This window comes from Myotis lucifugus, unplaced genomic scaffold (assembly GCF_000147115.1).
Source record: "Myotis lucifugus unplaced genomic scaffold, Myoluc2.0 scaffold_2077, whole genome shotgun sequence".
Lineage (NCBI taxonomy): Eukaryota > Metazoa > Chordata > Mammalia > Chiroptera > Vespertilionidae > Myotis > Myotis lucifugus.
Genome location: NW_005873125.1, coordinates 27,809 through 38,561, shown reverse-complemented (window position 1 = coordinate 38,561; position 10,753 = coordinate 27,809). Strand labels below are relative to the sequence as shown.

The 10,753-nt window shown below is 39.4% G+C and overlaps 1 pseudogene; it reads left to right on the top strand.

The window, feature by feature from the left end:
- The first annotated feature begins 5,906 nt into the window (after positions 1-5,906).
- Positions 5,907-7,435, top strand: LOC102425964 (annotated as a pseudogene).
- The last annotated feature ends 3,318 nt before the right edge of the window (positions 7,436-10,753 follow it).

Genomic DNA, 10,753 nt, shown 5'->3' with positions numbered 1-10,753 from the left:
ACCCCGACCTGGGTCCAGGATCGAGCCTGCAACCAAGATACACGCCCTTGACCTGAATCAAATCCAGGACCTTTCAGTTTATAGGCTGATGCTCTATCCACTGAGCCAAACTGGCTAGAGCTATACAATAGGGCCTTGACTTATGAGTGTTGTGACTAACGAGTTTTTTGAGATACCAGCTGTCTCTCTGCCAATTTTTTGCATTGAGTTGATAGAGTAATTTGAGTTAACGAGCTCCTTAATGAGCTTGGTCTCGGAATGAATTAAACTTTTAAGTCAAGGCCCCACTGTACTCCACTCTACAACTTCAATTTGCAAGAGAGACTAGGTAACACCTTTGCTTCATTATTATTTAACACTGAACAAAACTCAGTAAACTTAGCTTAATGAAATGATACCATCTAGTTTGGCTTAGATGGGTTCAGAGTCTCAAATGCTAAGTTTTTATTTAGTGACCTCTGTCCTCTTTCCCAAGGGTCAACATTCCCTCTCACTGAGCCTGTGCAAACTGGCCTATGCAGTAGGTGAGACGGGCATCTGGGGAGTAATAAACCCCGGCTCTCTGGACTGGGGTGATTTGGACGTGGTGCTATATATCAGTCCTAGACGTCAGGGAAGACTGATAAAGCAGCGCAAAGCTCGTGGTGAAGCGCAGCTGAGTTGCAGGAGATTGTTTTGATGATAATCGGCAGAACCAACCATAAATTTTGGATGCAGAATTAGAAATGGCCTGTAAACGTCAAGTAATGGGTGTCGGAATTGAAAACGAAACTATCTGTGGCCTGTAATATTTCTTGCAGTCTGGCTTAGAGAGTTAGTAACGTGAGAGATGGGCATGATGATCCTTTCCAATGCCTGCTGTTAGAAGGCTGAGGATATTAACTCCTCCTTCCATCAGCCTGAAGGAAACAGAGCCAAATGAACTCGCTAGAAACCATGGGGCATGAGATACAGATTTAACCTTATGCAGTCAGAACTTAAGAGGTTAACAAAACATACGGAGAAGCACGAGGCTTGGGTTCGAAGAACCACACCAGCAAGCACTAAAGGAATGAGCTCAAATGATTTACATGAGTCGCTCATTCACACTCATCTAAATATTTAAAAAATGAAACTTGACTTTCTTGTACCTGATTATAGGGAGGTGTCAGTCAATTTTGTGCGAATCTACATCAAATAACTATTGAAAGATATGGAAGTTTGTGGACCCATGATAATTGCAGATAGCTACTATTGAAGCTGGGCTGTGAATTAAAGGATTTTTAGGCCCTTTATTAAATAGGTAAGAATCATGTGTGATAAACACATTTTTAATTAAGTGTGATAATTTATAAATAACAAGTGGGCTGCTTGTTACAAGTATATGAAAAAAACATTTTTCTTCTACCATTCTAGAAGTAAAACATCTTTTTTGTTCTATTAATGTTTATTAAACATTTGTTCTTAGAGAAAGAAACTAAAGTCAAAATCAGTGGCTTCCAAATTCATGAAAATTTACTATTCCCCCTGCTAAATCAATGTAAACATACAATCCATTGAAGAAAAACTTTACTTTTTATAACAAATTGTGGAGGAATAGAAGATACTGATTCCTGTGGGTTCTTGATACTGTAATTAAGTGGAGAATTTTTTAATGTTGATATAGGTTATATTGTGCATGAAGCAGGTAAATAGTAATGTGGGTGGGAGTAGGGCAGTGCTATTCAAAATATTGGACAAGAAATGCATGAGCACCAGCACCTCAGCATGGCAGGGAGCACGTCAGAGTCAGCAGGGTGGGAGCCAGTGCCTATCATTATGGAAGCAGATATACGTAATCAGTCCTCTGGTAGGGACAGGGTGCTGCATGTTAGATCGCAGACATGTGCCACTGGAGAGATGAAAGGAAAAGATAGACCTGTAACTCTTTATAAGATAAGCATTATGCCTCAATTAGGAAATTTCTCTACTCAAAAAATTGTTCCCTATCCCCACCTCCTTGACCCTACAGGCCAGAAATACTCAGGTTAAAGAGAAAAAAAAGCTAATAGATGCCCTGCCAGTAGGTTGGGCATCATCTGGTATACCAAAAGGTTGCTGATTTGATTCCTGTTTAGGACGCATGCCTGGGTTGCAGTCTCAATCACTGGTAAGGGGGCAGACTGGAGGCAGCCCATCAACATTTCTCTCTCATACTGATGTCTCTTTCCCTCTCCCTTCTTCTCTCTCTAAAAGTCAATTTTAAAAAAAAGAACTATGACAATATTAATTCTGAATTAATATGTAAAACCATGGCCAAATTTTTTAGACTATGTAAAGGAGAAGCAAAGGCTAAAGAATAGCAATATCATAACAGCAATAATATCAAATGTTAATAGTTTAATTAAAATGTACCAAGCACTAGATCTATAGACATTATTTTATTGAATTCTCTCACAGACCCTATTAAATAAGTACTGTTTTGTCACAAACAATACCTCTGATAAAGGGATAATATCAAAATATATACAGAACACATACAACCCAACAACAGAAAAACAAACTATCCAATTAAAAAATAGGTAGAGGATCTGAACAGCTACTTTTCCTAAGACATACAGATGGCCAACAGATATATGAAAATATGTTCTACTTCCCTAGCTATAAGGAAAACGAGAATCAAAACCACACTGAGATACCATCTCACACCTGTTAGAATGGGTATTGTCAATAAGACAGGAAATAATAAGTGTTGGAGAGGATATAGAGAAAACATAACCCTTATACACTGCTGGTGGGAATGTAAATTGGTACAGTTTCTATGAAAAAATAGTATAAAGCTTCCACAAAAAATTAAGAATAGAGCTACCACATGGTGCAATAATCCCTTTTCTGGCTTATCTACCTGAAAAATGTGAAAATATTTATTCAAAAAGATATATGTAGCCCTATGTTCACTGCAGCATTATTCACAATGGCCAAGACATGAAACAACCTACGTGTTCTTTGATCAATGTTAGATAAAGAACATGTGGTACATATATACAATGAACATTACTCAGCCATTTGTGACTGAGTAATCCAACATGGATGGATCTTGAGAGTAGGATGCTAAGTGAAATAAGTCAGATGGAAAAGGGCAAGTGCCACATGACTTCACTCATGTGGGATATAAAACAAAAAGTAACAAATGAGCAAGCAAAATGAATTCACAGATACCAACACACCACAGGGGAAGGGATGTGAGGAGAGGATGAAGAGGTTAAAGGGAGTCAAACATCCTATATAATAAAAGCCTAATATGCTAAGTGTCCGGTCGACCAGTTCAACCAATCAAAGCGTAATATGTTAATGATATGCTAAAGCTGCTCAACCGCTCACTATGACATGCACTGACCACCAGGGGGCAGACACTCTGACTGGTAGGTTAGCTTGCTGCTGGGGTCCAGCTGATAGGGTCTGGGTGAGACAAGGTTGGACATTCCCTGGAGCCCTCCCGCGGTCCCTCCCCAGGTGGCCAACCTCCCTCGGGGACTGGGCGAGAGGGCCCCGATTGGCCCCGATCACCGGCCAGGTGGAGGAACCCCGCCCATGCACTATTTTGTGCACCAGGCCTCTAGTATGATGATAAAAGACTAGACTTTGGGTAGTGAATGAACACAATGAAATATACAGATGATATAAAGTTGTACACCTACAACTTATAGAATGTTATTAAACAATGTTTTATGCCAAGAAATTTAATTTAAAATAAACTGGTAGAGTCACAAAAAGAAACAAAATGCTCTTTAAATGATTAGATTAGCAGATATTAAATAAAAAGAACCCATGTATAAAAAAAAAAAAAAAACCAAAACACAATATCCCAGCCAAAAAAAATGTAGGACAAGAGCAGTGTCAGACACAAAAGAGGACTATCAGACAATAATAGAAGAGGCACAGTCTTATACAGAATGTAAGTTAATTTCTTTGCATTCTTGGTACAGAGGAACTTGAGTTTAATATCAATGAACCACTAGAGCCCTAGCCAGTTTGGCTCAGTGGATAGAGCATCGGTCCATGGACTGAAGGGCCCTGAGTACAATTCTGGTCAAGGGCATGTACTTCAGTTGCAGACTAGATCCCCGGCTCCTATGTACATGAGGCAACCAATGTGTCTCTCTCACATCGATGTTTCTCTCTCCCTCCCTTCCACTCTGTCTAAAAAAATTAATGGGAAAATACCGTTGAGTGAGGATTAACAACAACATCAACAAGGAGCCCCTCTTTAAAACCCATCAATGTTTTCCCTTTGAAAGATTTTAACAGGACTCCAGCCCTTACATCCTTAAAGCTCCCAAAGATCTTATATGTTAAGGCCATGATTTGGCCTCTGCCTTAACCATGCCTCCAGCTCCATCTCAGGCTCCCTTGTAACTACTGGTGCTCCAACCTTTAAACCTTTCCTGATTCTTAAACATGCCTTTCCCTCCCCCTTCAGCGGGTTCTGTTTATGTTGATATCTCAACTCAAAATTCTCTTCCTATTCCCCAGTCCCTATAGTCTTACCCTGGTTATTTCCTCCTCATTCTTATCATTTTATTTCCAATGATGATGCTTCTGCCAAGGAGCCTTCCCATACTCATAGCACTCACAATGCTTATTGCAGCTAATAAGTATAAATTCCTTTTTGCGATTAACTGGTGAATGTAGATCTTCCCTAACGAATAGACTAGAAATTCTAGGAGGGTAAAGGACGAAGTCACTTTTTGTTTTTGTTAATTCTCACCCGAGGAGGATATTTTTCCATTGATTTTTAGAAAGAGTAGAAGAGAGGGGGAGAGACAGAGAGAAACAACAATGTGAGAGAGACACATTGATTAGTTGGGTGCCTCCTGCACTTGCCCTGACCAGGGCCAGGGATCCAGGCTGCAACTGAGGTACATGCCCTTGACCAGAATGAAACCTGGGACCCTTTAATCTGAGGGCCAAGGCTCTATCCACTGAACCAAACCAGCTAGGGCAGGACAGAGTCAGTTTTGTTCACCACACTCTCCCCAGCACTTAGTATATGCCTGACACTTACAAACTGCAATAATTACTATTGAATATGTTAATGAATTAATGACTCATAGTTATTAGGACACTGTATATTTATGAAACTATTGGGACTGAATGGACCTTATTACAATCAAGATTTATTTTATTTTATTTTATTTTTTGCCAGTGCAAGCAGTAATTCTTACTCAAGCAGTAAACCCTTACCCAAGATCCAGGGTCAGCAAACTGCGACTCCGAGCCACAGGCGGCTCTTTGGCCCCTTGAGTGTGGCTCTTCCTAAGCCTTAGGAGTACCCTAATTAAGTTAATAACAACGTACCTACCTATATAGTTTAAGTTTAAAAAATTTGGTTCTCAAAAGAAATTTCAATCGTTGTACTGTTGATATTTGGCTCTGTTGACTAATGAGTTTGCCGATCACTGCCCTAGATGAATGGGTTACATGTTACACTCATCCACCATCACCTGGTACCTGTTTATCTTGGAAAAACTATGAAATATATAAGAATTCACTGGGAAGATGGCAAAACTTCTGAAGGACTCTTTTGTAAAATAAATTTTAAACTGGTTACATTGTACTTAACAAATATAAATTATGATGACACATTTACCTATTAAATCCATTTCACCAGCTGCCTGTGTAGCTTTAGTTTACCAAATGCTAATTTTAAATGCCATATTTTCTTTAAATAGGTGTCTGTGTACAAAGAATTCCTACGTGAAGGAATTATTTTGTCTGAAGGTGGGTAATTTACATTTGGTCTGCACTAAAAATGGTATTTGAAGTCAACAATCATTCACAAGAATTATTGTTGCCATAGTGGCTACTAATATTCCTCACATTTCATTGTTTTCCATTTGTGACCCAGCATCAATAATTCATATAAAGCATAATTTTACGTTTTTAAGAAACACATGGCAGAGACTCGCGCAGCCCGCAGCCCGCAGCCCGCAGCCCACAGCCCACAGCCCACGTGCTCAGTTCTCTCCCTCTGACTGGCAGCAGCAGTGCCTGCAGCATCAAGGACGCCTCAAGACAAGTGGTCCATTTCCAGCCGGCCCACCAGGCTACCGCCTGGTGTTGTTAGAGATACCAAAAGAATTATTAGACTATGTTTTTGAAATGAGCCACAGGTCATCAGATTTTGCTAAGATTCTTAAAATCACAGAGAATCTTGTGCTGGAATTAGCCCTTCTGGACAACCACCTCAAGGAGATTTTTGTGCAAGGAGGTGGTCTGGCTCAGTTCAGTGTTGTCCTGATTGACTGAAAGCAGGAAGATGGGTGGACTATGTGGTGACCGGAGCTTGGTCAGCTAAAGCAGTGGTTCTCAACCTTCTGGCCCTTTAAATACAGTTCCTCATGTTGTGACCCAACCATAAAATTATTTTGGTTGCTACTTCATAACTGTAATGTTGTTACAGAAGAGCAAAGAAATGCCAAGCACGCTTCCTAGAGAAAGGGAAGAACCCATTTATCAACACTAGTGACTAGTGGACTCCGGAAAATAATTTCCAAATCAGAGTGAAGTAACATACAGCAGCTACTCTTTTTATAATCTTCTGGGGTCTTTGTCTTGCAGATATGGTTCCCCCCCTTGTGGGCTTACAGGAAGACCCCCAGGTGTTGGGGGCTCCCAGGTCATATCAAATGATCTGTCCTGGGGCCAGAGATAATGACCTCCCCACCCCCTCCCAGGGCAGTGCGTTGTTCAGTTTTTATGGCCTGAGAAGCCTTGCAAGACCAATTTCCTCCTCAATGTTGCTACTGTTATGAATCCTAATGTAAATATCTGATATGCAGGATGATCTTAGGCGACCTCTGTGAAAGGGTCCTTCGACCGCCAAAGGGGTCGCGACCCACAGGTTGAGAACCGCTGAGCTAAAGCCTCAGAAGAAGCCAAGAAGTTTGGGACTGTGAATATCATCCACTCTAAACTTGGGAGTTATACAAAAATTCTAGACCCAAGCACCTGGACCCTCAGCCCAGACCCCTCCTATGTGTATTACTGTGCCAATGAGACTGTGTAAGGTGTGGAGTTGACTTTATCCCTGACGTCAAGGGAGCTGTGCTGGTTTGTGGCATGTCCTCAAACCTCCTACCCAAGTCAACGTGTCCAAGGTTGGGGTGGTTTTTGATGGTGCGCATTTTTGATGGTCGGCTCTGCGGGGGTCACGGAGCTGATCATCTGTGATGACCTGCTGGGGGTTTGCCCTCAGAGAGCACCCCTTGGTCCTGGAGTACAAAGTGCAGGCCAGAAACAACTCCTGGTACCACACACTTCCCTGCTTCAGCATCTACTCATGAACTTGGTCCTGGAGTGGATTAAGAACAATGATTGTGCAGCCGCCATCAAAACTCAAATGATTTATGATATCATTGATAATTCTCAAGAATTCTATGTATGTCCAGTGGAGCCCCAGAAGGAAGCAAGATGAATATTCAGTATCATTACAATTTAAACTAACTTAACAGCTCATAAACTTAACCATGATATTTTTTTCCCAAGGAACATGCTTATTATAGATTCTTCTCCCCTCCCCCAAACCAGCAAAATATCCACAGCTTTGAAAGCTTGTGAGACTTAACAGACACCTTAATTTTGACTTGAACTGGAAGCATTTAAAAAAACAAAAACCTTACTTTAGCTTTTCTAATGATTCCAGCTTATGTTGTATTGGCTGCTACTTTTTCCAACTAGATCTCAATATTCAAACTTGCCCATAGACTTACACAACGTGCAGTTGATGTTTCTGGAGACCCACAAACTCATAGCATTGAGGGTGGAGGGCCCACTAGGTGCTGAATCTTGATTCTTTTCAAAATGACAGCAGTGGGGCCGGGGGCGGGGGGGTTGGGGGGGGGAGTGCCTGGGCTCCACAGCTGTTCATTCAGGTCAACCTTGACCATGTGGAGAGTATTTAGGAGTTCTAGGCTAAAGGGCCAATTGGAGATCTTTATACTGTTATTCTCATAAAGATATAAAAGTGACAAACCATAAGTTTATACAGCAAGGTCTGTTTTTAATGCCAAATAGTTGATATCACTACACATTTATAGTTTTAATAATGCAGTTCTCAGTGATATATGGAGAGACTTTGGGAATTTGTTCGAATCCTTGACCATGTACATTAGAGCATTATATTTTCAACAGTTCTGTCTCTCCCTTCTATCCTCCCTTCTGAAGCTGCTTCACACGATTTAGAGGCTCTCCACCATGGGCGATATTACCAGGAGTACTTGTAGTATCTAGAACAAACTTCTAAAGACCACCTACCTACCCAAGGCTAGGCAGCAGTCTGCCTAAAAGCCATTCTACTTAGGTTATTATTTTTACTAGAGGTTCACAGGGGTGTTAAAGGGTTTTCAACTATTGCTTTTCATTGACCAACAGAATATAGAAAACAAAAGAATCACAGTAAAATGTACGGAAATTACTTCATTTTTATAAATCTGGAAACTGAGTCAGAAACTCACCAAAATTCAACAGCTGGTTAATGACAGAGCTGATATGAGAGTTAGGTTCATAATCTACCAATGTTGGATGCCAAATGGTAATCCAGAGGTATAGTAGTTTTATATTCTGAAATTCCTACCAAGAAATTTTCTTATGGGGACTTTTAGCTTAAAACAAATGTATCCAATTAAAAATTACCTAATTATCCACATCAATTTTAAACCAGGAACTGTGCTATTCTCTCTAGGTGCTTTATCTACTTTAGTAGCCACTCTGAGGTAGAACACTAATATCACATTTTGAAGAAGAGAAAAGAGATTCATTAAATTTTTATAAGTGGTAGGGTACATACTATCTACACTATACTATATACTACATATTTTAAATGTGTATCATTACTTTAACATTTTTATTGTAATATCTTTTGAACTTGAGCTGTTATTTAGATGCCTGTTAAATAGGCTCATGGCATCTGCTCTGTTGAAATGTCAGTATAGTAAATATTTCTGAAACTACATAAAAAAGCACTTCCATTTATTACCTATACTGGGATCACATTCCTCACCTTTCCCCCTACTTTAGCTATATCAAGTTGGTTCTCACATGAGACATTAGTCACAAATACAGTGATACACAAGCAAATTTTAAATAGTGAGTCACTAAAGATCAAAGTTCCCACTCACCTTCTGTTGAGACATCCATTGAATTGCAAACTAGTAGATTTTAATACTAAGCATTTAAGATCAAATTACCTGCCAGAAGTAGATTATAAAGAACCTGGTTAGAGCAAAATTAGGGAGTGGATAAAAAGGGCACAGAAATAGCATGATAAGAGAACAGAAATGTTGAAAAGATCCCACTAGACTCCAATCAAATGAATAAAACTTTAGGCCTTAAACAACAACCATCCTTTACTTGAATGAATATGGAAAATGATGGAAAATGTCATAGATGAAAATCAAGTATTAAGGATTTTTAAAACATAGTAGCCAGAAAGACCAAGTAAATATTAACAAGGAATGAATGAATGAATGAATGAATGAATGGCACAAGGTTTCTGAGGCTTTGTGCCATGAGACAAAGTAAAACTTCTCAACAGGATGATCTATCCATCACTCGCCAACAGTGTCAATTCTTTCCCCAAGTCCACAAATGTTCTGAGCTATCTAGGTTTTTCATTGTTATCCTTTTTATAATCCTTCATTATTATTCTTTTCTTTTTTACAAACAGTCTAGAAACAAACAAATAATAACTATTCTATGTGTTTAAAGTCTATTGACACAATTTCAAGGAAAAACAAAACTGGAAATAGTGAAGAGCCTGTAAATATGTTATTTTCTACTGAATAGCAAGGTCAAGAATGTCAACTTGTTGACCACCAAAGTAGCTGTTTTCTTTCTTTATTCTCTGTGCTTATTCCAAATTCCTCAGACCCAATCAAAGTCCCACCACAGAGGAAGCATATTTCTTGAAGCTGGAAAATAATTTAAATATATCACCCTAACACTTGTATGGTAAGTGTTGTAAGGCAAAATGTCTTCAGCTAAATGATACCTATGTGGTGATTAAATTGTGGTTCCCAGGATGGCAATCCGACATTTACACTACACAAGCAGCTCAAAAAGATACAGTTCACTGCCTCAATGGATTCAGCAATAAAAAGAAGCACATTTAAATACTAAAGACATTGTGCATGAATAAATAGCAAAATAAAGGAAACCTTTAAGTGCTTTCCAGCAGTTGAACCCATAACCATTCAATTTCCCTTTATTTGTTCCTCTTAATAACCTTTTCCCCTGGGTAATGCTGGGAGAGTACAGTGCCATTGTAACCTTGAATTTGGTATAAATCCAATAACACATATTGACCTGGCAATAGGGGTGTGTGTGTGTGTGTGTGTGTGTGTGCGCGCGTGTGTTTCCTGTTTTTAAAGGACAATTTTTTTTAAAAAGGAAAACCAAATCAAAAGTGTAGGGCTTGCTGTTTCTAAAGTGTCTATTATTGTCTTTGCTCTCGGCCTCAGGTTATTTATTTCTGCTCATTTTGGAAAGATGGGGCAGGGTCTCCCTGGGTTGATACTTTCTTCAGTCTACAAATTGACTTAAGCTCATGGAATACGGAAAATAAGCTAAACTAAAAATTTACATAATTATTTACATAATTTCATATCTGTCACCTCATTTAATACTCCCTGAATCTTATCATATCAACAAAACAGGTATTAGAGTCCTTGTAAATTACTATAGATTTGTTCAGCTATGACCTAGATTGGCCTTTGATATACACTGAGTCTCCAGA